General features: G+C 34.8%; 1 protein-coding gene across 5 annotated transcripts in view; it reads left to right on the top strand.

The window, feature by feature from the left end:
* Nucleotides 1-25,033, top strand: part of LOC129237406 (uncharacterized) — a 105,410-nt gene that overhangs the window by 21,722 nt on the left and 58,655 nt on the right. The window contains exon 1 of one of the 5 annotated variants that reach the window (XM_054872133.1): nucleotides 13,889-13,957. The exons of the other annotated variants lie outside the window; for them this stretch is intronic. The gene's annotated coding sequence lies outside the window, so the exon portion shown is untranslated. Of the gene's footprint in view, nucleotides 1-13,888; nucleotides 13,958-25,033 lie in introns of those variants that run through there. 5 annotated transcript variants of the gene reach the window in all.

Here is a 25,033-nt window from a genome sequence, read left to right as displayed (position 1 = left end):
GCATGCCACAGTACGTATGTACATATGCATTTGTATATGAATGGAAGTGTCATAATACCGCTTACATGTTTATGTATGTATGCACGCTCACACAGTAGCGCACTTGCTTTCTCTTCCTTACGTCTGGCCACCTCAATTGGCGCTTTGGCAGAATTTTGCTTTTCTGGGTTACCAATTCACTTTTCTTGCAATAAGCATTTAAATAATACATTCTATAAGTGCATATGTACAATATATAAAAAAATATTCCAGGAAACCAGTTGAATAATGCATAATTTCTGTTTTTAATTTCTAGTTTGCTTTTATTTCTTTATTTTCACCCAACGCTTTATGCAGCGAAGGTGTGCCCTCTTATGGTTACGATGCCAGTTACATTCTTGTCGCCCTATTTGAGTTAAGAGAATTGCAACTGAGCCACCCTCTCCAATCTTATTTTACATTTATGCACCCTGTAGGAAAAACCTGAACTAGTGCCACTACTTTTTGTTTTTTTGCATGGGCTAACAAATGTAGAATAAAGCTTAACAAAAGGAAGCCATCACAATACCTATGCTCAGAAAGTACCGGGAATATTTAAATAAAACAAAACAGAAATTTAACTCTGTTTTTTTATATTATCAAATTTATTTTATCTCCTTCAAAATATGGTATGACCCGTCAACACACATGTGCCAACGTCCATCGAAGGGTAACTTCAATTTGGGAAACAAAAATAAGTCGCACGGGGCTATATCAAGTGAATACGGTGCTGGCACGATGGTTTTTACTTGGTGTTTGGTCAAATAATCCAGCACAATTTGCCCACATTTCCGGCCGTTTGCGACGTACAGCATCTCTTAAACGCTTCAAACGCTCAATCTTCATCGACCAAGCTTATCAACAAATTACTTATTTACAAACAAATTACTTATTTACAAACGGTAAGACCGGTTTGGACTTACTTTATACAGTTTTGGGGATGAGCCAGCCAAAAGTACGTGTGCCATGTCTCTCTAGTTCATCGGCTCTGTAATTACCCTCAATGTCACAACGGTCAGGAACCCATGCTACCTCTAGGTGAAATGACTCAGCCATCTCGTTAAGAGATGAGCGACCTTTCAAGGCTACCTTGGAGGCTGCCGACTGCTTTGTAAGGAATTTTATCGCCGCCTGGCTTTCAGTGAAAATGTATGTAGATATGATCTCCAGGTATCGTGTCACACCGTACCAATGTCACGGCTTTTATTATTGCTATCAGTTCAGCCTGAAAGACACTACAGTAGTCAGGAAGCCGAAAACTGAAGGAGGTCCCCAGATGTTCAGAATATACACCTCCGCCCACCCCGTCCTCGAGCAGTGAGCCATGTGTGTATACATGGATGGACTCGCCCTGCCTCAGATCGAATATTGGTGGCATACAAACCTCTTTCGCTAAGTTAGATTGCGTGCGTGACATATCGATAGTCGGAGCTGAGTACGATTCTCATCACAAGTATGAACATTAAAAAAAACAGCAAATGTGTCTTTCTGAGAGCGGTGGCCTCTTGACAGGCAAGGTCAAACCACTGAATGCATCTGTGAAAGCATATGAAAAAGCTTCTCATGACAACTTATGTTGGAAACAATACAGAGGGGGCGACTTCCGCGAACCGCTATCCTGGTCTCAGTGAATTTACTATTTATACTAATTTATTTGTTGTACTGTTTTTTCTATTTCTATTGCCATTCAAGAGCGAATTTCCGGTACAATGCAATCTTTTAATCTATCATTCTCGATAAAAACCATCTACTGTCGAAGGTGGCAGCAAAATGTGAAGAGAGATCGATCCAAGCACCTGTCAAGCATGCATTTATTGTTGTTATAGTTTATAGTTTGATAGGTTGGCTGTTCCGAACACCAGGTCTAATCGAACAGCGCGAAGGGTCATTGTAAGACTGCCTTGAAAATATTTATATATTTTTACCTTTATTTGTATGATAATTCAACCTTTCCGATTTCGCGGCGAATTCAGTCAACGCTACTTATAATTGGATATTTTTGACTGCAAGTGTAACCGGGGGAATTTTTCAACTGACTCTAGACCTGCAGAATTCAGCGTTTAAATTTACTGGTCCTTAGAACATCCAGATTTGCAAAGAAGCACTTTCCTCCTTCTCATATCTTGATAAAATATTATTCGATGATCCGAGCTGGATTAATTGCTCAATCGCACTATTATCATACTACATAGGAGCAGTAGAATATTCATATCACTGAATTACTCAATGATTAAAAGGACATCTCCAAAAGTATGGGCGGATGTGTAACATCTGTAAAAGCGGGGTAAAATTTACCTTCAGTAATATTTCCTTCTACGGCCGTCGTCGCCGAATGAGTTGGTAAGTGACTACCATTCAGCAGTGCGTAAGTTCGAATCTCCGTGCATGAAACACTAAAGCGATAGAAACAGTTTATTTTGTAACAGCGGACAGGCAATGGCAAACATCCGAGTGTATTTCTGCCATGAAAAAGCTCCTGATAAAAAATATCTGCCGTTCGCAGTCGGCTTAAAACTGTAGAGCCCTTCATTTGTGGAACAGAATCAAGATGCACGGTACAAATAGGAGGAGGATCTCGTCCAAACACCCAAAAAGGGTGTAAGTGAAGGAAGACCAGCTGGTGGTGTCAGAGGAAGAGGAACCTCAGATACCACCAGCTGGTACTGCATCGAATACTTCTATAGCTGCAGCATTTGCATCCATTTGGAGAAAACCACTTACCCAGTGGGACCGCTGGTTTTTATTCGCTGCACAATGTCAATGCCGCCGTAAAGCTCATTGCTCCATCACCTACGATACTCGCTGTCGCGAACATGCAAAGGTCCAAAAATCTTACGCAGAATCCTTCTCTTAAACTCTCCCAAGGCCGCCTCATCGGATGTCGCCTTCATCCAAGAAAGACTTATAAATTGTGCTATTTGTGCGTGGAGAAAGGACTTTACTACTCAATTGTCCACTTAGTCCTACGTAGCACTTGTTGGCAAGAGAGATTCTCTGTTGGACTCCAAAGTTTACATTATTATCAGTGCTAATGCTGGTTACCAATAATACCTGCATGGCTAGGAATATTAATTTCTTGAAGATAAATGAATTGGATTATGGTAAAAAAAATGTATAGTATGACGTAATTAAGTAATTGCAAAAAATAAGCGCAGTTGCCTCAGCTCTCAACATTAATTTGAAAAAATTTGAATAAAAGGATTCGTTTACACTTTCAAGGACATCGTCGTACTCATGAATTTAAATTTATCAGTTGCTTATACGCAAAAGCAAAACAACGCCAGCTAATCATAATTCCGAATACACCAACGGAGCGCCAGTAGGTTGCCAGTGAATTTCCCTGCAGAGTATATATATTTGTTCACATACATATTTACATATTTTCTCACATACATATTCAGTTGCATATGTTACCTCACTTCATATGTTGTACTTACTTATTTGCTTATTGTTTAATATGTCGGTTAAAGAGCTTTTCCACATGCAATGTCCCGCACCCAATACAATGGTTTTACTTTTACCTCTCGTGTTTATTTGCATTGCTACATGAGTGGAAATACTTAAATATATTTTTTTTCTATTTACATATTTAACTATGTACTCGTGCATATGTAGATAGTCATTCCAACGACTATTAAGTTTTGTTTGGTCATAAATTTAGGTCCACGTTGGATATTCAAGCATTTGGGATGTTGCCCTTCAGTAGCTCTTCAGTGGTACATTTTTATTTTAATGCACAGACAATGTAAATAGTTGCCTATGTAAACATAGGTAAAACTAATTATTTATTTTAGAGGTAAATATTATAGTTTTTGGGGTTTACTTAGTAACACTAAAGAGCGTTGAAAAAGTAATATAAGATGATATTATATGAGTATTGTATCAAAATATAATTGTTAACAGCCCGTAACTTACAACTGAGTTGAACAAACAAAGAACAGCAAAGATGTTTTTAGTGTGAAATGTCACCTTGACAACGAGCATAAACTTTAGATTTTTTGATCAATACTTTACAAGATATCGCTCACTACGGCCAAACACTCAATAGCCGGTGTTTGAGCCAATTATATATGCAAGGACAATGAAGACTCTTCCTTGGTGGTACTCATTTTGTGATGTCATGCGCCATATAAGTGTAAGTATGTATGTACTATATAATTGCACGACAATGTGAAAGTGAATTTTTCCTTGAAATTAGGTTAATGACCAGCGACGGATTGGTCGCCATTTCATATGTAGCAAGTAAACCACCAAAACCACCCTTGTCTGAGCACCTTAAAAAAACCCCTTTACAACGGCAATCTAACACATCAATATTTATTACCGTTTTCAAAGTAAGCGCGCATAAGTATTTGTATATATTTTTTTATTTCGTTCTTTCGCTGTTGCACTAATTCGTATAATCGATTGCCCCATAACATGCAGCGGCAAATTGTAAAGGGTGCGTGACTGACTGACTGAGTGACTGACTGACTGCAGTTCATGTCATTCTTTATTTTTATATTTATTTTTATTTTTATATGAATTTAATTACCAACCACAGCAGTAGAGGGCAATCAGTTCTCGACAAAGTCTATTTTCGTAATTGCCTGAGAGTTAGTGAAGTGCATTGGATGGAATTACATTAGATTAAAAGGTTCAGCGGGCGTTGCCTGACTTAATTGCAACGCTAATGGGAATACTGCATTTGTGCATTTTTTCGCCGCATTCTTTTTTATTTATTTTTGTGTTTTAATTGAATTTTTGTTAACTTTCTTTCTTTCTTTGTTTTTGTTTTTGAGCCCTCTCGCTCAACACATTACAATTGCAGGTCAACTGCAAGCAAATGGGCAAAAACGTAGATACTTAAGTTTATTAAAAATACGCCACTCGAAAATAGATTTTAACGGAGCGCTTGAAGATGTGCCGACGACAAGCTGTCCAACTCTGCATGCTTCTCGCGTCTAAGTGCCTTGGCTCTTCAACTCTCAAGCGGTACGCGTGCGACCGTGGGTATGTATGTATGTGTATTACGCCCAACTGTCTGATGCTGTTGGCCTGATTGTCAGCAATGTTTCACTCAGCTCGCTTAGTCACTCAATGCCCCGATTGTCGGTTGCTGCTTTTGGTTGTGCATATTTTTTTTCTTCTTCTTCTTCTGTTTCTTGCAAGCAGCATTCTGTGCCCTTTAATTTGATTTTCGTCAACTAATTAGTTGCTGCAGCAAAGTGGTCGCACTGATGAAAATAGACATACCTACGTATGTGTGTGTGTGTGTACAATCGTTTCTAGGTGCGCGATGCTTTAGAGTAGCCTGCCGGTTTTACGTGATTGCCTGCCTGTTGCTGATGCGCATTGGGTGACTCACCCAATACAAAGTATCGTGAGCAGGCTGGGTTGTACGTATTTATGTGCGTCTATGGGTTGGTCCCTGTTTACCATTGCGTCAGTTTGTGATCGTAAATTAGCAATCTGACCATCGCACAGTGGAATTGCTTGATATAATTTCTAAATATAAATTTTATTATTGTGAGTGCACACTTTCACATATAAGATTTTTAGCTCCTTTTTCGAATGCGAATATAATTTCGCACTATTTGCATATACAATGTTCCAAATTTAGCGGTATCAGGTGAGGTGAGTTACGATTTTAAAATTAAATTAAGAGGGAATTTTATATATCTAAACATATCGAGTATTATTTGTTTCCGCTTGAGAGTTAGCACACTTTTAGATCCGATAAGTGGCACTGTTGCCTTCAAAATACTCTCAATATCTCAAATATACTGGCCGTATCCTCACTATTTTAGGGTTTTCAAATCAATCATCATTATCGTGGATGAAAATGAAGCAGTAAATTGAATGTTTAAGGGGTCCCGGAGCTCGAAAATTTAGGTTATTTTCAGGAATTTTTTTTACAATAAAAAAATGATAAACGACATTTAAATTTTTTAGGCTTTTTATTCAACTTCTTTTACAAACAAAAATAAAAAAAAAACAAAAAATTTTTAATTTTAATAATTTAAAAAATGGCGCTAAAGTGGACCCTCCCGAAAAATTGAACCTGGACGGTGTTGTCCATTTTGGCTCTTCTAAATTATTAATCAGTATGACTGTAGCTATGTCCCGTACTACAAAAAAAAAAGAAAATAAAAAAATAAAAAAAATTGACAAAATGACGCGGTTTTGAATTTGACACTCTAAAAATCGTTTTTTTTTGCAGGTTTTTAATCAAAAAAATACGAAATAATTAAAATAATAATATGACTGTTGTACGGGCGAAAGCCACTGATGTTGTGAATAACATAGTAAAATTTCAGAGGATTCGGTTGAATTTTTTTTTGACAACATCAGACCGAAAAAAGTCGTTCGAGATAAATGAGTTTAAAGTTTGAGGTACAGGAGCGCGCGGACCGCTCTCTACCTAGTTAATGGGCTGTAGAAGCTATAATATTGGTTATTTTTTCAAATTTCTAGACTACCGGGTCCCCTTCATTGCAGAAATGTCACCACACAATTACGATTTATTCGCTGATAAATTTACTTCGTAATGTCCAACCACCCAGATTATGCAACGGCATACGTTTGGTCGCTAAAGGCATCACCAGAAATGTCATCAAATTAACCACTTTGAACGGAAAGTGTAGAGAGAAATCGTTCCACTGGAGCCGCTTATTCTGGTCAAATGGCTTCAATTACCAATTTATTTGACATTTGGAATTTCGATCAATAAATCACAAGGGCAGACAATTTCAGTTTGTGGTCTGGATTTAGAAAATCCATATTTGTCCAATGACCAACTGTACGTTGCATGCCCACGTGTGGATAAACTACCAAATCTCTTCATATGAACGAAAGGCGAATTAACTAAAAATATTGTTAACCAAATTGCACTAATTAAATTCAATTATTTTCAATAATTTCAAGTTTAATAATTTTAGATAACAATACTGCTTAGACTTAAAACCCAACTATCATATTTATTTTATTTAAGAATTTTAATTTACACCTCCCTTAGTGGAACAACACGAAGCCGCACACCACAAATAGGAGGAAGAGCTCGCCCAAACACCTAACAGAAGTGTAAGCGCCAATTTTTTGTTTATTTTTTTTCCTTTATACCTAAATATGATAACTAAAAAATATGTAATAAAAAATTTGTATTAAAAGTGTTTTCTGCAGATTGTATTCCCACTGCAATTTTTCAGACTGTTCCGATACTTAAAGGAATTCTTCACCAAAATATAATATTACTTTATATTTTTCTGACATCACGTTGCACAGTCGTCCATCCTGAACATATTCAATTTGCACCTTCTCGGCGCACCTGCACCTGCACCTGCAGCGCCATCAACAGAAATGTTTTCAATTGCGCACCAATCAATATTACCAATTTCTCTGGCTGAGGTTCCAAACGAAACCAGAAATCGGGGTTTTCTTTAATATCGAGCAGTAATTGTAAAACTCTTTTGTGAAATTCAATAACAAATGGAAGAAAATGCATAACACTGACAACAAAAAAATTTATGAAAAACCAACACGAATTTCGAGCGACTTTCAACTGGCACTTTACATATCAAAATTGAATGGGACACCGAATTATTCTAGAAATTTTCCCAAAAACATTTGCATGTTTGATGAAAATTTTATTCATTTTTTTTAATTTTGTACAAAGCTCGAAACTTTGAGTTATATCGGTTCTATTTTATTATGAACTATAAATCTATAAAAAAAGTTAAATAAAAAATAAATTAAAACAGGCAAAACTTTATACTATGTCACGCAGCCATTAATGCAAGCACAGGTTTTTTTGTTTTGTTCTTGTTTTTTTTTTTTTTTTGTATGTTTTGTTTTTGCTCCTTTTCGGGTAGCCTAGGCAAGAAGGCTCTTCTCAGCAAGCAAGTAAGAGAACGCCACCACACAGAGCCATAGAGTTGCAATAAATAAAACAGTAAATGAGTTCACCTTGAAGGCGCATCATTTCCCCGTCAGTTGTACGTTAGCGGAACGACCCGGATTTAAGTCCGGCTGAGGACTCCCAATATTTCACCAGCATTCTTCACAAGTGTATAAGAAATGCTTTATGCTGTTATAATAACAACAACCATGAATGCTCTAATAAAATGCAACATCTTACCACCCTCTCGAAGTTAAACGTCTGACATTAGAATATATTTTTATACTTTCTGTTCAGTTTTTGTTTTTTGGAAAAAATCAAAACGCACACCACAAATAGTAGAAGGAGCTCAGTCAAACACCTAATAAAGGGTGTACGTGCCAATTACATATACGCAAGGTGGCAGAAAGTTCTCATCCGAGCCTTTGTTCGTGTTTTCATTGGGGGATTTTTATGTGGCGGGTCCCAAACTCAGCGCAGAACCAGCTATCCTAGGATGATTCGCCTTCTCACTTGAATCGCTTTCGAACGGGTGTTCGAAAGCTACTCATAGGATATTTGCGCTAATCCCAGAAATTGAGAGCTGCTTGAACCATATGTAGAAGAATAATTCTGGCCACTCAAAAGTGAATGGCGATGAGTACCTTTCCCCACTTGCGTGGACTTCTACATATGGAACCAACCTCTGTATTGTGTGAAAGGCTGAAGCCCACCATCAACCAACTGTCTGGACCTTATCAGTGTGGCTCTAGACCTGGAAAGTCCATAATCGACCAGATATTCACAATACGCCAAGTGTAGGAAAAAACACATAAAAGGGGAATCGACACACACCATCTTTTCGTCAATTTCAAAAGGAGTTACTTATATGCCGCGATGTCAGAATTTGGTATTCCCGCAAAACTTATGCGGCTATGCAAGAAGACGTTGCTCAATACCAGCGGCGCCATCAGAATTGGGAAGGACCTCTCCGAGCCGTTTGATATCAAGGCATTGGCCTTAACAATCGCGCTGTTAGTTCTGGCTTTTCCAAACTGAATAAAGACGCAAAGCGAATGGGTCTGGTGGTGAACGAGGACAAAACGAACTACCTCCAGTCATCAAATAAACAATCGGTGCACTCTCGTATCGGCACCCACGTCACTGTTGACAGTTATAATTTCGAGGTTGAAAAATACTTCCTTTATTTAGGAACCAGCACTAACACCAATAGCAATGCCAGCCTTGAAATCCAACGTAGAATCACTCTTGCCAACAAGTGCTACTTTGAACTAAGTGGGCAATTGAGTAGTAAAGTCCTCTCTCGACGAACAACGATGCGGTACCAGCTGGTGGTAGCAGAGGAGGAGGAAGACCTCCCCTGCGTTGGAAAGATCAGGTGGAGAAGGACTTGGCTTCACTTGGTGAGTCCAACTGACGCCGGTTAATACGAGAAAGAAACAACAGGCGCACTTCGTTAAACTCGGCCAAAATCGCATAAGCGGTTATTGCGCCATTTAAGAAGAAGAAGGGGCAGAAAATTCATCATTCAATTTAGCTTTTGGATATCTTTTTTACTAAATAAAAAAATAATAAATGATTTTGAGTAATGGAAATCTTTATTGTGATCTAGAGTGTATTTATTAGATAAGTTCATAAAGTTAAAAGTTTCTAATAGAAATTTGTAAAACATAACATGAAAAAATATTGAAGTTAAAATTGATTGAAAATTTATAAAAATTGTATGAATACAGGGTAAAACTTGAATTAAAGTAACAAAAAAATAAAATATAAAAATATAAATGGATTCCATTATCCTATGTCAAAAGAGGTCGCCCAATTTTGTTTTTGAATAACGTTTTTATGAAAGAAATAACTAAAATAAAAAAATTATAAAAAAATGGTTTGTGTGATCGAAACCTTTATTTCGCTCTTTCCGAGCTCCATTGATTACCTGTTTGTTTACTGCAACTGTCTATAGTAGTTCACAAGTGTCAAATATGATTGACGTACGGCGGTACTTGCAAAAATTATAACTTCTTCTGATAGGTTCGTTAATTTTGAGCCACCTTATATATGCAAAAAGTGTGTATCTTAATGGAACATCACTTACACATTTTGTCCAGCTGTTCAGCACTTTGCACTTTGTGCGCCGTATAATTTTATGTTATAAGCAAAAAAAAGCTGTTAACTTGAAAGCAGATAATTTTTATGTTTCTCGGTCATATTGAAATACATCTAAAGACGCATTCCGCCTACGATTACAAGTGTTTTTTATACAAACACATGCGTTAAAAAAGTGTAAATAAAATAAAATTCCAAAGTTGTTGTTTTGTCTAATTGTTACTTAAATTTTTATGTCTGCTCTACGCTGCCATAATCGCAGATGTGTTGTTTTGATGAGCAATGATTTCAACATCTCCACAGATGTGTCTGCGACCAGTGACGAAATTTGCGTCGACCAAAATGTGTCAGAAGCCAAAAAACATACTACTATATATACATACACTTAAGCATGTAGGCACGTACCTAAACATATGTATTTGTATTTGTGTATAAACATAAAAAGAGCAGCAAATGTTTTGGAAAAATATGTATATTAAAAATATAGCGTTTTGTTAAAAAAACATCTAAGTACTAGGCTCGTAAATGCGTCTGCCTTTATAATTCATTCGGCGCTGTATAATTCATACATATCTATATAATCCATCCGCCCAGGGCGTATACGCAATACCGCTCGGCTTCAAAAATACATCCATTTTCTTAACAAATTTGAGCCATTCCAAGTGACAGTTTTACTACCTTCGATGGGTTTAAAATTTTCCATTTCGTTTTGGTAATATCGTAAATAATCTCTTGCTGCATACATACATACATACATAGACGAGTATATGCTGCGAGCACTGCATTGTATGTGCAAACACATCGTCTTATTTTGTTTTATTCCCATTTCTGTTTAAAAGTTCGCGGATGTGTTAATGTTTAGCAGAGTTCGAGTGTTTTTGTTTTCGACTTGCATTTGCGCAAATAATTATAAAGTTGATTTGCACATTGCGAATTTTGTTTGGAATATTCTGAATTTGTTTGTTTAGTACGTATTTCGAAATCTAAATATTTTAATGGCGAAAAATAGTTATGGATTTACAGGAAATCAATTCCTGATAGATTTACAAAAATTTATTTTTATTTCTCAACTGCAAGTTATTTAGATACCAATAAATTTAGAAAAAAAAGAAACAGTAAGGTTGCAGAGAAATACGAGGGTCGTTTTAAATGCATAAATATTTGATGTATAGCAATAAGAAAACAAATGTATTTACCATATGTTTTTACACATTTGCATGCGTTCACATCAGTTTTTCCAATCCAATTGATGCACCTGTAAAACATGAGAAGGATTGAAACTTTCAACAACTTCTCGAAAAACGTTCGGCCATACGAGTATAATTAATATTTTTGTTGTGCGGTAATAAAAACAGGGCAGGGCTGTATGGCGGATGGCACAACTATTCGATGTTTTGGCGGCCTGGTTGTTTGAGTGCATGTATGAGAGCTAGCTTCGAATTTTGTTTACGAATTTAACTAAAGATTTTTGGCAATCAAATGGTACAGTTGAGCGATTCCATGTTGACTGGTCCAAGTGTTTTGGATATTGTCGTCAATTGTCTAAAAATTGCTTTATTTGTACTCTTGAGTGTAATAAGAAGTAAACTGGGAAAATGTTAAACAAATTTTATAATTTTAAAATTTATGCAAAGTTACAATTTTTCATGTACAGCCATTCCATATTAAATGTAACAAAAGCGGTGATTTCTCGAGTTAAATTCCTTCAAAAACAGACGGGAATGTACTTGAAAAATACTGACATTTTTTTACAGAAATTATGAAGGTGGCAAAAATGAAAATAAGACCCTAACAAAAGGTGGTGATTTGTTATAGAACTCAAAATTTTCTGATCCGATTTGCATGAATGGGTGTTGTTGGAAGCAGTAAATCCGTTTGATTATCTGCATAGTTTTTCTTATAAAATATTTTTTTTAAAGCCTCTATTCTAATTTTCAAATTTTCATCCACGCTACCAACATTTTTTCCACTTAACTTTGAACATTAATAAAAATATTTAATAAAAACTGAAAATAAGATATTTTTCGAAAAGGAGTTCCAAAGGTTTCAGAAGATATGATTGCTTGAAAGTAAACTACCAAACCACAAAAAAAAGTATCGAATTTAAAGCAGATAGTAATAGGAGAAGTGGTAGTTCAAGAAAAGTATTTTTAGCATGAATTTTCCCCATGCGCAAGTTCGATGAGCTTTCGATTAAACAATGTTTCGCACATTTAATTTTTTTCTAGGGTAAAACATATTAAAACATTTTTTTTTTGGAAAAATTAGATTTTTAGGCGCAAACTTTGGGCAAAAAAATGTTGTTCTGTCATTTTTGAAAGAACACCCTAAAATTTTTTTTAGAAAAGTATATTTTAATGTAAAAATATTTAAATATTTTTTTTAACTTTTTAGGTTATAATATATTAAAAAAAATTTTTTTGGGAAAATTATATTTTTTTATGCAAACTTTGTGCCAAAAAATGTTTGCTTGGTCACTTTTGAAAGAACGCCCTACAATTTTTTTTGGAAAAATTTATTTTAATGTAAAAGTTGTTTATGTTTTTTTTTTATTTTTTAGGTTAAAATATATTAAAAACAATTTTTTTTGGGAAAATTATATTTTTTTATGCAAACTTTGTGCCAAAAAATGTTTTTTTGGTCATTTTTGAAAGAACACCCTACAATTTTTTTTTGGAAAAGTATATTTTAATGTTAACATTTTTTAATCTTTTTTTTAATTTTTTAGGGTAAAATATATTAAACAAAATTTTTTTGGGAAAATTATATTTTTTTGTGGTAACTTTGAGCAAAAAAATGTTTTTTGGTCATTTTTTTAAGAACACCCTACAATTTTTTTTGGGAAGTATATTTTAATGTAAAAATGGTTTAATCTTTTTTTCAATTTTTTAGGTTAAAATATATTAAACAAAAGTTTTTTTGGAAGATTATATTTTTTTGTGCAAACTTTTTTCACAAAACATGTTACTTTGGTCATTTTTGAAAAAACACCCTAACATTTTTTTTGGAAAACTATATTTCAATGTGAATTTTTTTTAATTTTTTTAGGTTAAAATATATATTGAAAAAAAATTTTTAGGAAAGAACACCCCATAAAGTTTTTTGGAAAGGTATATTTTAATTTGAAAAATTTATAAAAATGTAAAAAAACTCGGATATTTCACTTTAAAAAACTGATACCAAAATTATCATCATTGAATGTACGCAAACTAAAAAAGATAATTCTTAGAAGGATTGAGGACAATTTCCAAAATACTTGCCATTTTTTTAATTAAAAAAATTATTTATTATTATTTAATTTATTAGAAATAATTTATTAACAATTTTATTTTTATTTTCTTCTAAAAAATGTAAAAAAAAATTACACCAGAATTTTCAGCATTCAATTTTTTCAGTTTACTTCATATTATAATCAAATAATCAAACCAGCAAACAAGCCAATACTTAGAAGAATTTGCTAAAAATATTTTAGAATAAATTTTTCTTATAATTTTTGAAAAACACCACCAGAAAATATATGTTTTTTTATTTTTTTTTTCTATTTTTTTAATGCATATTTTACTTTAATATGATTTAAAAAAACACATTTACACAAAATTGTTGAATAAGTCTCAAAATTAAAATTTTCTTTTTTTTCCAGTTTGCTTCTTATTATAACTTTTAGAAGAATATCCGAAATAGTTGAATTACTTGGCATGGGAATAAAGTACATATTTTTGTTAAAAATATTTGGGCAAACAGTTTTGAAAAACAATACCAGAAAATATAATTTTTTTTTAATTTTAATTTTTTTTTTATTAAAATTTTTTTTATTAAAATAAAAAAAAATTACACCAAAATTATCTACACTAAATAAATCTCAACATTATACAATTTTTTCAAATTTTTTTCAGTTGACTTCTTATGTACTCAAACCAACAAATAAGCCAATATTGAAAAGAATTATAACAATGAAATAAGGTACGTATTCTTGTTAAACATTTTTTAGGGAAACATTTTTTCCTGGCATTTTTAAAAAGAAAATATATATTTTTATAACTTTTTTTAACTTATTTTGAATTTTGTTTTTTAATTTTTGTTTAAAAAATTTTTTAATTTTTTAAATTTTTTTTACAGTTCTTTGTTTCTAATTTTTTTATTTTTTGTAGGTTTTTAAATTTTTTGTAGGTTTTTAAATTTTTTGTTTATAATTTAATTTATTTTTTTAAATTATAAACAATAAATAAGTAGTTTATATTTTGTTCTAAAAAATTAAAAAAAAAAATACAGCATAATTTTCAACATTGAGTAAATCTCAAATCACAAAATTTTTCAAAGTTTTCAAGCATTACAAAATACAAAAAAAAGAACAGCTTTTAGAAGAATTGACAACAATTTCAAAAATATTTAAATCACATGATTTGGAATCATTCCATTGCGCATAGCCAGTTATGCGGAAAAAAAATCTATAATTTGCTTTGAAGTGTTGCTACCGCGAAGATATTTTTTTGGGCTTGGCTTGTCTTGGAAGATTCATACAGCCCAGTTATTTCGGCTCGAGCTCATAAGCATAGCTCTGTGACTGCATGTATAGCATTTAATGCGCCTTGATCTTATTTTTTCAAAACATATTTTTGCACAAGTTCGCACGAGACATTTTTGGGCGGCAGTCAAATTATATGATCAAATCTTCTTTACACCCAAATATTCATACAATATTGCATTCGTGAATCTCATACTAATGTCCAAAATTACCTTTATATCACAAAATTAATGTTTCCTGACACGACGGACGATTTGAGAAGTCGTGCTAAATAATTCCACAATTTTCACAACTCAATTGGCATTCGTCTAGTTCTCGCGACTTTGCTGCTGTTGAGGTCATCCACGAGACGATGTTTTCGCTACTCTCAGCTTTTAGTAGAATGATATGCTCTGTATTACTTAAAACTGCTCTGAACGACAGTCGGGTCTAAGGTATTCTTCTTGTACCAAGAGTTTCTAAAGACCGATGAAGTTATTTTGCAACAGAACGAAGACGGCGGCAAATAATGACTTAAGCTATTTAAGTTGGAATTGTGAGCATATGCGAGTTCAAAGTGCTCGTGAAAGCTACATGTATTCACATCAGCGCTTTTGAAAAAACGAAACCTAATTTCTTGTATAATTCTTCGCTTACCTAAATGGATTCACATATCAGGAAATCCATATTTTGTAATACGCAAATAAAATTTGTATGGCTCAGTATGTGGCTCCACCTCTGCTATTCGCAGTGCACATGCAATAAAAGCTCAACAATTAAGGAATTTTACTGCTGTACATAAATGCAACTCAAACACTTTCTATGCCAACTCTGGTTGCGAATCACCACTTTGACTTACTTTCCTGGCCAAATTTAGATTTTATGTATCCGCTCATTCGAATAAGATTTAACACACTTTGTATAGTAGAGGTATTCACAATCAATTTACATTCGTGGGTGTGTTAAAGCGTAAATGTTGCTAGTAAAAACACTATTTAGGCAAATTTGGTAAATTCTACATTCGAAACGGATTAGTACGTATGGAGTTGGTGCTAGCTTCCAAAATATAAATGGAATAGTGTGAGTGCATATTTTCAGGATTTTAAGCTCTGTTATTCATATTCAATTCAAAGAATAAAATCATCATACAATAACTTATTTAACCTGAGTTTGAAACTATGATAAGCTCACATCATTAAGCCTTATAATTTTGCCTTCTACTATGAATTTCTCAAACTACTCTCGACACCTGTGAAAATATACCCTACTGAAATAATCGAAAATAGTTAACTAAATGGTTAACAGTGTGCATTAGTCAGTAGGTAATGTAGGGTTGAGTCCATATATATCCCTCCCCATCGAAACTTCCTCATAGAAGCCCCCAGTCCGCTGTTTAAGATCTGGAAATCAGGCCTAAATAATTATTGAAGTAAAACTTCTTAGGCGTCGATGGACGAGCGAGAATGGAGAGTAAAATTTTAAGGCCATGCAACGTTTTGAACATTTTCGTTCCACGTGAGAGAAACAAGATATAACGTAGAGGAAAGAGAGAGCTATACCTTATATATTTTATAGTAATTTACCATCATAAATCCATCCATTTTCGGTTGATTATTTGCTGTTGACCGTCTGATATTTGACAGTTTATATTTTGTATTATTTTATTTCGGGCATCAGTCAAAACGCTTTGTTTAAATATCGGGTTATTTAAGGTTTTTCACAAGGTTAATCCAGCTGCTGTCGGAAATTCCTCTTTAAGACGCTGCTAACTAGTTAGAATTCGCTTTCCTTGGAGTTTTCTTAATGCGCTACCACAATGTATGATTTCTTTCTCAACTACCCCTTCATTTTTCTTTGGCGCAGCCTTGGGACCTAACCTAACATAATTTAACCTCAGCCTCTGTGAACACCTGTAACAATTTATCCATTCCGTTCATTATTAAACTTATGCCTGAATAGCGCGTGCTCCACAGATATTCGCTCACACATACATACATATATAGACGGGCGCATAAAAAGGCATTAAGATTTCAACAATTGACATTGACGCTTGATTTACAGCCGCCAAAACGCTAAACACTTTGACAGACGCCACCGCCACTATACAGTTAGTGGCTATTGTGTATGAACGTCTGAGTAAAGAATACAATGGCTTGGCGCGTTATAGTAATAGTAGGTCAGTGCTGTGGCATGCCACCAAAGCAATTTGCATTCAGCTTCTCCGCCTCTGGTGGTCACAGGTTTTTTTCATATTATTTTATTTTCATGACCACTTTTGCTGCAATTGGCTTCACCTTTTTTTCCATGGCGTTGTTTACTTTCTATGCATGACGCAATTCCATAACTTACAAATGATTGCATATCTATTTCGATGACTTCGTTGTGGCGCACAATTTGTATGCCACTAGTAGTTCACTTTTTATCGCTTTCAATTATGATGTCTTGTTATTATTGGCTGTGTAGTTGTTGTTTGAATTTTATTGCAAAGTGGAAGAAGACTTTTGTTCGTTGCTCGTTAAATTTATAGTGAAATTTAATCAAATCAAAATCAATTTGGTGTTTCGCATATTTTAAACAATTTTAGTTCTATTTTAAAAATATGATGAACTATTCAACCTACAGAATCTACGTAAGATCTCTGTGTACTTGACTCGCTTGCACTTTTGAACTGTGAGGCATATTTCGTTATTTGTTAGCATTGAAATATGTATACTGGAGAGAAATTTATAAAATTTCTCATTTGAACGTTCAACTTGAACTAATAAAGGTTATTATGGGATATGCAGGCCGCAAACAAATTTAGCTCCTCAACATTTTGAAAAGGCGTGACTATTTACTTGTTTTCTATTGCAATTATTTTTTTTATCAAAATATATAAAAAAAGACCATGTTAAGCCAAATTAAACATTTGTACAAGATTTATAAAAATTCGACAAATTTGCATTAATATTAAAAAAAATTACTTAATAAAAAAATGGGTATGCAGTTTTACAGCACATTCAGTTTTAGTGCAATCAAAAACAAATTTCAGGTCGTTCCAAATTCCTCTTAACTAGTGATCATTTTTTTTGTCCTGGCGAGGTTGCGTATTTTTTACACGTTAAAAAAGTTTCGTGGGTTTGTTATACAGAGAAAATAGGTAGGTAACACTATAAAGCAACTTCAAACTTGCATTTTATTATACTACAATCAAATGGGCTACAAAACTAATATATGTATCTATTTTAAAAACTTTGAAGTTTTGATGAAAATTTGTAAAACTTTTCTAATTTTTGTATAAAGTTTGAATTTTGATTTATATGGATTTTTGTTAGCTGGAGATGGGTAGGTAGATGGAATGGTTAAAGTACCAGTCTGGCATGACCCGAGTAGCACTAAAGCAATATTTTGATACCATTATGAGGCCTCCATCCATAGATATCTATAGCCAATCATCAACAGCTCAGGATGTAATGAAGAAGGTTAATGAAATTTAGGTTGGCGCACTACCCCAGATTGTCTAAGAAAGGAGCACCCAGTGACCTAAATCGTCTAGCTGCCGAAACCGTGCCATTTACTGTGAAAGTTCTATCTGAAAGGTCCCCACAGCTTCTCCGATGGTGAGGATTAAATGGTGGCCTTAGCTGTTCTGCGTGTGTGCCGATCATCCAATTGAATGGCGTGGAGTGACCAGGATTTCTGTGTCGTGCATCTATTGTACTGAGGCCAAAGGGTATATGAAATAGGGCATGAAGAAATGAGAAATAAGTTGTGCAACTTCAGTTTTACCAACACCCATGCTTATGCCAATGACCGGGTATGAGACGTCTGAGAGATTAATTCAGTCGATCCCTTCCTGGTAAGCACGTCAGCAATTTCCTTCCATATTTCTATGTCCTGGAACCCAGGTTGGAGAAATGTTACCTACACACCCAAAGATTTGATCTCCTCTTTACAGGAGTCGACTAGTTTATATCTGCACCTTAGCATTGCCAGAGCATTGATTGCGGCTTGACTATCGGAAAAAAATGTTAATATCTCCCTCGCTCCCACGTTCCTTACGCATTTTGCATGCCTGCAGGATCGCAAAAGACTTCTGCTTAAAAAATACGAGCAGTATTCGGCAATTTGAAGCAAATATATAAATTGACTGATTTTGGGGAAGCCCCACCTTCAACTCCCGATTCCATCTTGGAGCCGTCAGTGAAGACAGAGGTACTAGCATCGGTACAGATTTTTCTCTCGTTTCAATCCTGCCTACTTGGAAAGATTGCTCTGGTACGACCCGCAAACTCAACTTTCGGAAGTTGAGAGAAATTCTTTGTTAACTGCTCAAAAATGCTACCTTATTCCTTGAAGGCTTGCCTCCATAGGCCAACCTTCTTTAACCTGATTGCACTTTGAGCAGCGGTGAAAATAACACCAAAGTCGATACGAAGTAAGTGCAAAACGACATTAACGGCAGCACTGCGACACGATCCGGTGATGCCAATGCAATCAGTCCTTTGCACCCTCCCTAGTTGGAGGGAAGTTTAATATATTATAGCCCTTGCAAAGAGCTTCCCAACAAACCAGGCATCCGCACGTTAAAATCGGCAGAACCACTAAGTTGTACATCCAATGAACGGTCTGTGCTCTGAGTTCCTATTTTTTGCCGAACATAGATTTGCAGGCTGTGCTGCCCTTCTTTACCCTTTACTTCTTGTTAGCTTTGCTTTATACTACAAATGATGAATATTAAAAAAAAATAAACCGTGTTTTAGCTATACCAGTATGTACGGAGACCATCAGGACACACAAATTGTTATGTTTTTAGGTATCCGCGAACTCATCAGGAATATCTCTTCAAAATACTTCTGAGGTATAGGATGTGCTTTGAATTTTCTCTTAATACAGGAATCTACATGTAACCGTGGACCTGAGCGAAAGGAATTATCAATGAGACACACAGCAAAAACAGAATTTTGACGTGGTTAGCGTGCCAAACTTTTCGGATTGAACGGTTAGATATAGTGAATCTGTTCAGCATCCGCTCACATATTAAAGGGAGCTTTCTCATTTATTATTAAAATTGTTATTGAATCTGAAATCAAATTGTAATACAGGTTATCCCATTGGGACTCGATCTTTTATTGCAATTTATAGCATCTTCAAACGATCGTTTTCCATTAACTCTAGGCCCTAAAGACTTTTATACCTAAAAGGTCTTAGCAAGAAGCATTTAAAGAAAAAAATGTACGTATGTATGTGCTCCAGGTTCCCGCAAGCTCTTCTCGTTAATCTACATATACTAGTTCCCGGCACGTTGTGGTGTCTGACTACTAAGCGTGGAGCGTAGAATTTGAAACAGAACTTGGGGAACCGAGTCGAGACATATAAGCACTCCTAGGATTGCTAGGATTCCCATAGGTATCGAGCTACTACTAACAAAAGGTGGACTAATTAAGATATCTGTAACATATCGCGCTCACTGAGCTTACTGTGGCTACCCCTAAACAAATCATACACACCAGACTGGCCATATTTCCGTCAGGTTCGGAGCTCCGCATAAAAATTATTGTATGTATATAGGTATGAGAAAGAGGTATAATTCATTTATCACTTCCTCTGCGAATGTCACTCACTTCGAAGTATGTGCAACAAATTCCTGGGAATCAATTTCTTTGAGGGCCTAAGCAGTTCAGGAGCAGTTTTGTTGGAGTGCCTGATTTGATCTAGTAAAGTGAAAATTAAAAAAATGAAATGAAAGTATGGAAAGGTCTAAATAAATCTTCTACTATGAATCAGAATGACCCCCTAAGGACACCGAGTGAACTCTTCACTAAAGAGCAGCCCTCCTAACCTAATTTAAGTTACGGTGGTCGTCACTTCCTAGAAGAGGGAACAGGGATCCACTTAATGCTGAAGGTCCATTATAATTTAACCTAATCTAAGCATCCTTTAATTTTCTGTTCTGTAATAATAGTTGGCGGCCGTCGTAGACGAATGGGTTAGTTAGTGCCTGACTACCATTGAGAGAGAATAAGTGTATACTTGTATGATATATAATATATACCCGTACATTACCCTTTGCCTTAAACTATTAGAATATGTCGTCTGAGACCAATATAATATATCCCGTATTAAGATTATCAGACTGTTTCCAGATGTGTAATTTTATATAAGAGAAGTATTAAGATTGATTGCTGTCTGTGCGATTCCAAAATGTTGGTTTATTTGGGAGATAGGAGTATGGTCTGACACCATTGCCGTGCAAATACCATACAATCTATGAGAAATCCAAAGTTGACTAGTTTTCAAAGTGACTTCCCACCTAATTTCTGTTTACTTACTTTAATATGATATTTTTGAAAGAATTATATAAATAAAACTTCAAGGCTATTTTTTCTTTTTCTCTAAGTACAGCAAATTTTACAGCAAATTAATATAGTTAGAGCAAATTTATAATTCAACTGTATTTGTTTAGTTTTAGTTGAATAAATATTTTTGTTTATTTACTGTAAATATAAAAGTCTTTAGAATCAAGAATGAGATGTACATTCGTATGCACATATAATTTGAATTTCCTCTGAAAGAATTCAATGCCACGTACATCCATACACTCCGCAAAAAAAATATAGCCCCTCAACAGCTTGACAAGTTTTGACTATTTTTTATTTCTTTTTAATTTAAATTTTTTTTCCAAGTTATAGTTTATTCTATTATATAAATGCAAATTTCGAACTTGATAAATTGCAAGATTTATAAAAATCTCGCCGAATTTCCATCAAAATTTCGAAATTTTTAATCAGAATTTAAATAAAAGAATTTGGCACACAGTTTTACTGTTTTTAAAATTTTAATATAATACAGTACAAGTTTGAATTTGTTAGAAAATCTCGTGGTTTTTTTTATATTTTCATATTTTTCGTCTTGACAGTATTGCCCTTTCACTCCATATCGTATAAGAAATCCACAAAATTGATTTGAATTGGTGAAAATAGGCAACGCCGTCAAAACAAAAAGAAATTGCAAAAATCAATTGGATTTTTGAACCGCTTCAAACTTGCACTTTATTATACTAAAATTTAAGGGGTTGTAAAAAATGTTTTTTCCAAAAATTTGTAAAACAATTCCTTATTATAAAATTTAATTTTTATAAATCTTGCACAAGGTCTGAAACTGGGGTTAATGTGGTCTTATTTTTGTTATAAAACGAGCTATATTTTGAACAAAAAATATAGGACTAAACATTTTAAAATTTTAATTTTTATAAAACTTGCACAAGGTCTGAAACTGGGGTTAATATGGTCTTTATTACATAATGAACTATATTATATTGAGAGAGTACGCTGGTTCCAGCCTCGGTGAAACACCAAAATGAAGAAAAATGTTTTTTCTAATAGCGGTCGCCCTTCAGCAGGCATTGGCAAGCCTCCGAGTGTATTTCTGCCAAGGAAAAGCTCCTCGTAAAAAATATCTACCGCTCGGAGTCGGCTTGAAACTGTAGGTTTCTCCATTTGTAGAGCAACATCAAAGCGCACACCACAAATAGGAAGAGAAGCTCGGCTAAACATCAAAAAAGTGTGTACGTGCCAATTATACATACATATATGTATATATTTTGAACAAAAAAATAATAATTAAAATTAAAAACTAAAAACTAAATAGCCAAAACTTGTCAAATTGTTGAGGTGCTATATTTTTTACGCTTACTGTACACCCATACAAGCGATTATCACGACGCCTACTTAGTCTGCATTAAACCTTTATTCAACTCAATTGCGCTGTAGAAGCGAGGTTATCGCACTTCCCCAATCGCTTCCATCTCAAAGCATTCATTTGCAGCTTGAGTAGTTCATCCCGTTGCTTGTACCAACTGCTTTGCTGCTGCCTTTTCCTCCTGCCCACTCTCACCCAACAGGCAGCAGGCAACAGGAAAGCATCACTTCCGCTCCCAAGCTAGCTTGTTAGACTGAATCTCGATTGCTAGGTGTTTTTTGTTTTTGTTTTCAAACTCAAACGGGCGTAAACAATTGTTGCAACGGCTAAGCAATTCAACTGCCAACAAACTGACTCCAGGTATACATACATACCAGCACATGAACAAAGGGGTACATTGGACTGCCTTAGAAGCCAACAGCCCGAGCTGCTCGTTGATACAAAGTCAATTTTGGTTGCGGTTTTCATTCGGCGTTTGTAGGCATAAAATGGAAAAAATCTATGCAACAAAAGGTGAAACTTTGGATTGGGCTTATTGTGTGCTGCATTTTGTGGCAATAACCTCTGCCAAGTGATAGACACTATTTACAACATTTAGTGGTACATAGTGGGTTGTTACTTTCTGCGGATGCGGTTAACGCTGATGGTTGACGAATGGCTTAGCGGTGCAAATTTGCTGTTGTCGGGGAAACCAATGCACAATTGTTGGTGTGGTTGTTGACTTTTTGGTTGATTTGTTTGTTTTAGCGGAACAGTTGCAGCAGTTAAATTTAAATTAAGATTTAAGATATTTGATTTCTGGACTTTGGATTTCCATATAAAAAAGTCGAGGAAATGCACAAGAGCACTAATAAAAATCAATGCGAGTTTTGAGCCACTGCAAACTTGCATTTTATTTTAATAAAATTCAATGCGCCATACAACTGCTTGCTCTAAATTTTTCTCAAAATTCGAATTAAAAAGTGTGTAATTTTAATAAAAATATCTTGCAATTTTTAAATTTTGCACAAACTTGGAGTTATGGATTTATGTGGTGCTTGTAGTAGAATAACCTATATTTTCATGAAAAAATTATTAAAATTATTATTTTTTAAATCCTTTTCTTTGTTGGGATCTGTTTTTTAAACATTAACCGATATTTTTACTTAAAGCTATTTAATTCATTTAAGAGAAAAAAAAAAAAACATTTATGGAATACACCCAGCGGTGCAACCATTTACAAATTTTATTTTAGATAATAATTTAGGATAATTTGTTATCATACGAGGTCTTTTGCAGACTTTCTCTCGAGTCTGGTGAAGGTTATGGGATTTGCAATTATTTCTGAGACAAGAGCATTTGAGTGCGATTGGAGTCGTGTGTTGTGTGACGTGGCATATTTTCTTGTTCTTCAATTATTGTGGGTACTTTGAGATCACGATGAATTTGTGCATTTGTGATATAATAAGGGGCGTTTGATATCATTCTGAGGGTTGTCGACTGGATTCTTTGAAGGATTTCCATGTCGGAGTTAGCAGCCCATATTTGAATGCCTTACATTCATATCGGTTTCAAGATTAGCAGAGTAAAATGAGAGCTTACTTTCGAGATAAACATGAGAATTTCGATTTAGTAACCAATTTAGGTTTCTAGTTTTATTCTGAGAGCTTCCCTTTGGTGAAAATATCGGTTTTCCATGTGAGTTTGCTATCAAGATGCATGCAGAGGTATTTTGTGACGTGAGCTTGTGACGAGAGTCCGGCACTCGAAGTGTAACCAATTAAAATGGCTATAAATTTAGTTTCGAAAATTACTTTCATTCAATTCAAAGCAAAAAATGTGTGAAAATAATACAAAATTAAGAACCATTTTTCGTTTGCTCGATATGACCACCTTTTCCTTTGACTATGGCTTTGTGAGGGTCCAGAAACGCATTGCAAACTGCCCGAATGTGACTTGCAGGTACTTTGGCCCACTCGTGGGCCTTTTTCAGCTCTCTGTAGCGATCCCACATGGCTCGCGTTGCGCCCGATTGCAGCGTGGCTCTATAGGCGGCATCTTTTCTTTCGGCGGCAGCATGACATTCCTCGTCGTACCAATTGTTTTTTCGGGCTCGCCGGAATCCGATTTCTTCTTCGGCGGCGGTACGTAGGGAACGAGAAATGTTGCTCCATTGCTCGCGCATGCCGGTGTGTTGGGCAGTGCTCTCCGAGAGCAGGAATGATAGCAGGCTTTTTAAGTGGCGGGTCCCAAACCCAGCGCACAACCAGCTATGCTGGGATGCTTCGCCTTCTGAGGTGGATCCTACGGTCAGATATTTTCAGTTCTTTCATCGGGATTTCGCTCAAGTCGCTTCTTCACATTTTGAACCATTTCACGTGACGTTGAATGAGTGCCTTTTATTTTATAGAGTGAATTGAATGAATTGAAAGAATGCCTTTTATTTTATAAAATGAGCTATAATGCTGAACGCGCTCGAAGGCTTGCAAAATATCGAGAAAAGCCGCTGTGCATTGTTCAAATGCTTTGTGTGTGCTGCTTATGAGTCTATGGATTTGTTCGATGGTACTGTGTGATTTCCTGAGACCGAATTGGTGATTTAGGATTATATTAATTGAATATAAATGAAATAAGAAACAAATAAATTCTCATAATTTGTCAAAAGTTTTAACTACATGAATAAATAAAAGCATGAAATGTAAATACATTTTTAATGTTTCAATAAAATAAAAAAATGTCAATAAATCCTAGTGCTACAGTTATTTAACATAGTGTCCATGTATGTGTCCAATATCCATGCTTTCCTGCATAAATATTCATTTAATCTTAAAAACCGAACAACAACTTATTTTCTGGAACGGATTGGATTTTTCAAC

Source organism: Anastrepha obliqua, chromosome 2 (genome assembly GCF_027943255.1).
Source record: "Anastrepha obliqua isolate idAnaObli1 chromosome 2, idAnaObli1_1.0, whole genome shotgun sequence".
Taxonomy (NCBI): Eukaryota; Metazoa; Arthropoda; class Insecta; order Diptera; family Tephritidae; genus Anastrepha; species Anastrepha obliqua.
The sequence above is the reverse complement of the archived record's forward strand: the minus strand, read 5'-3'. Positions and strand labels throughout refer to the sequence as shown.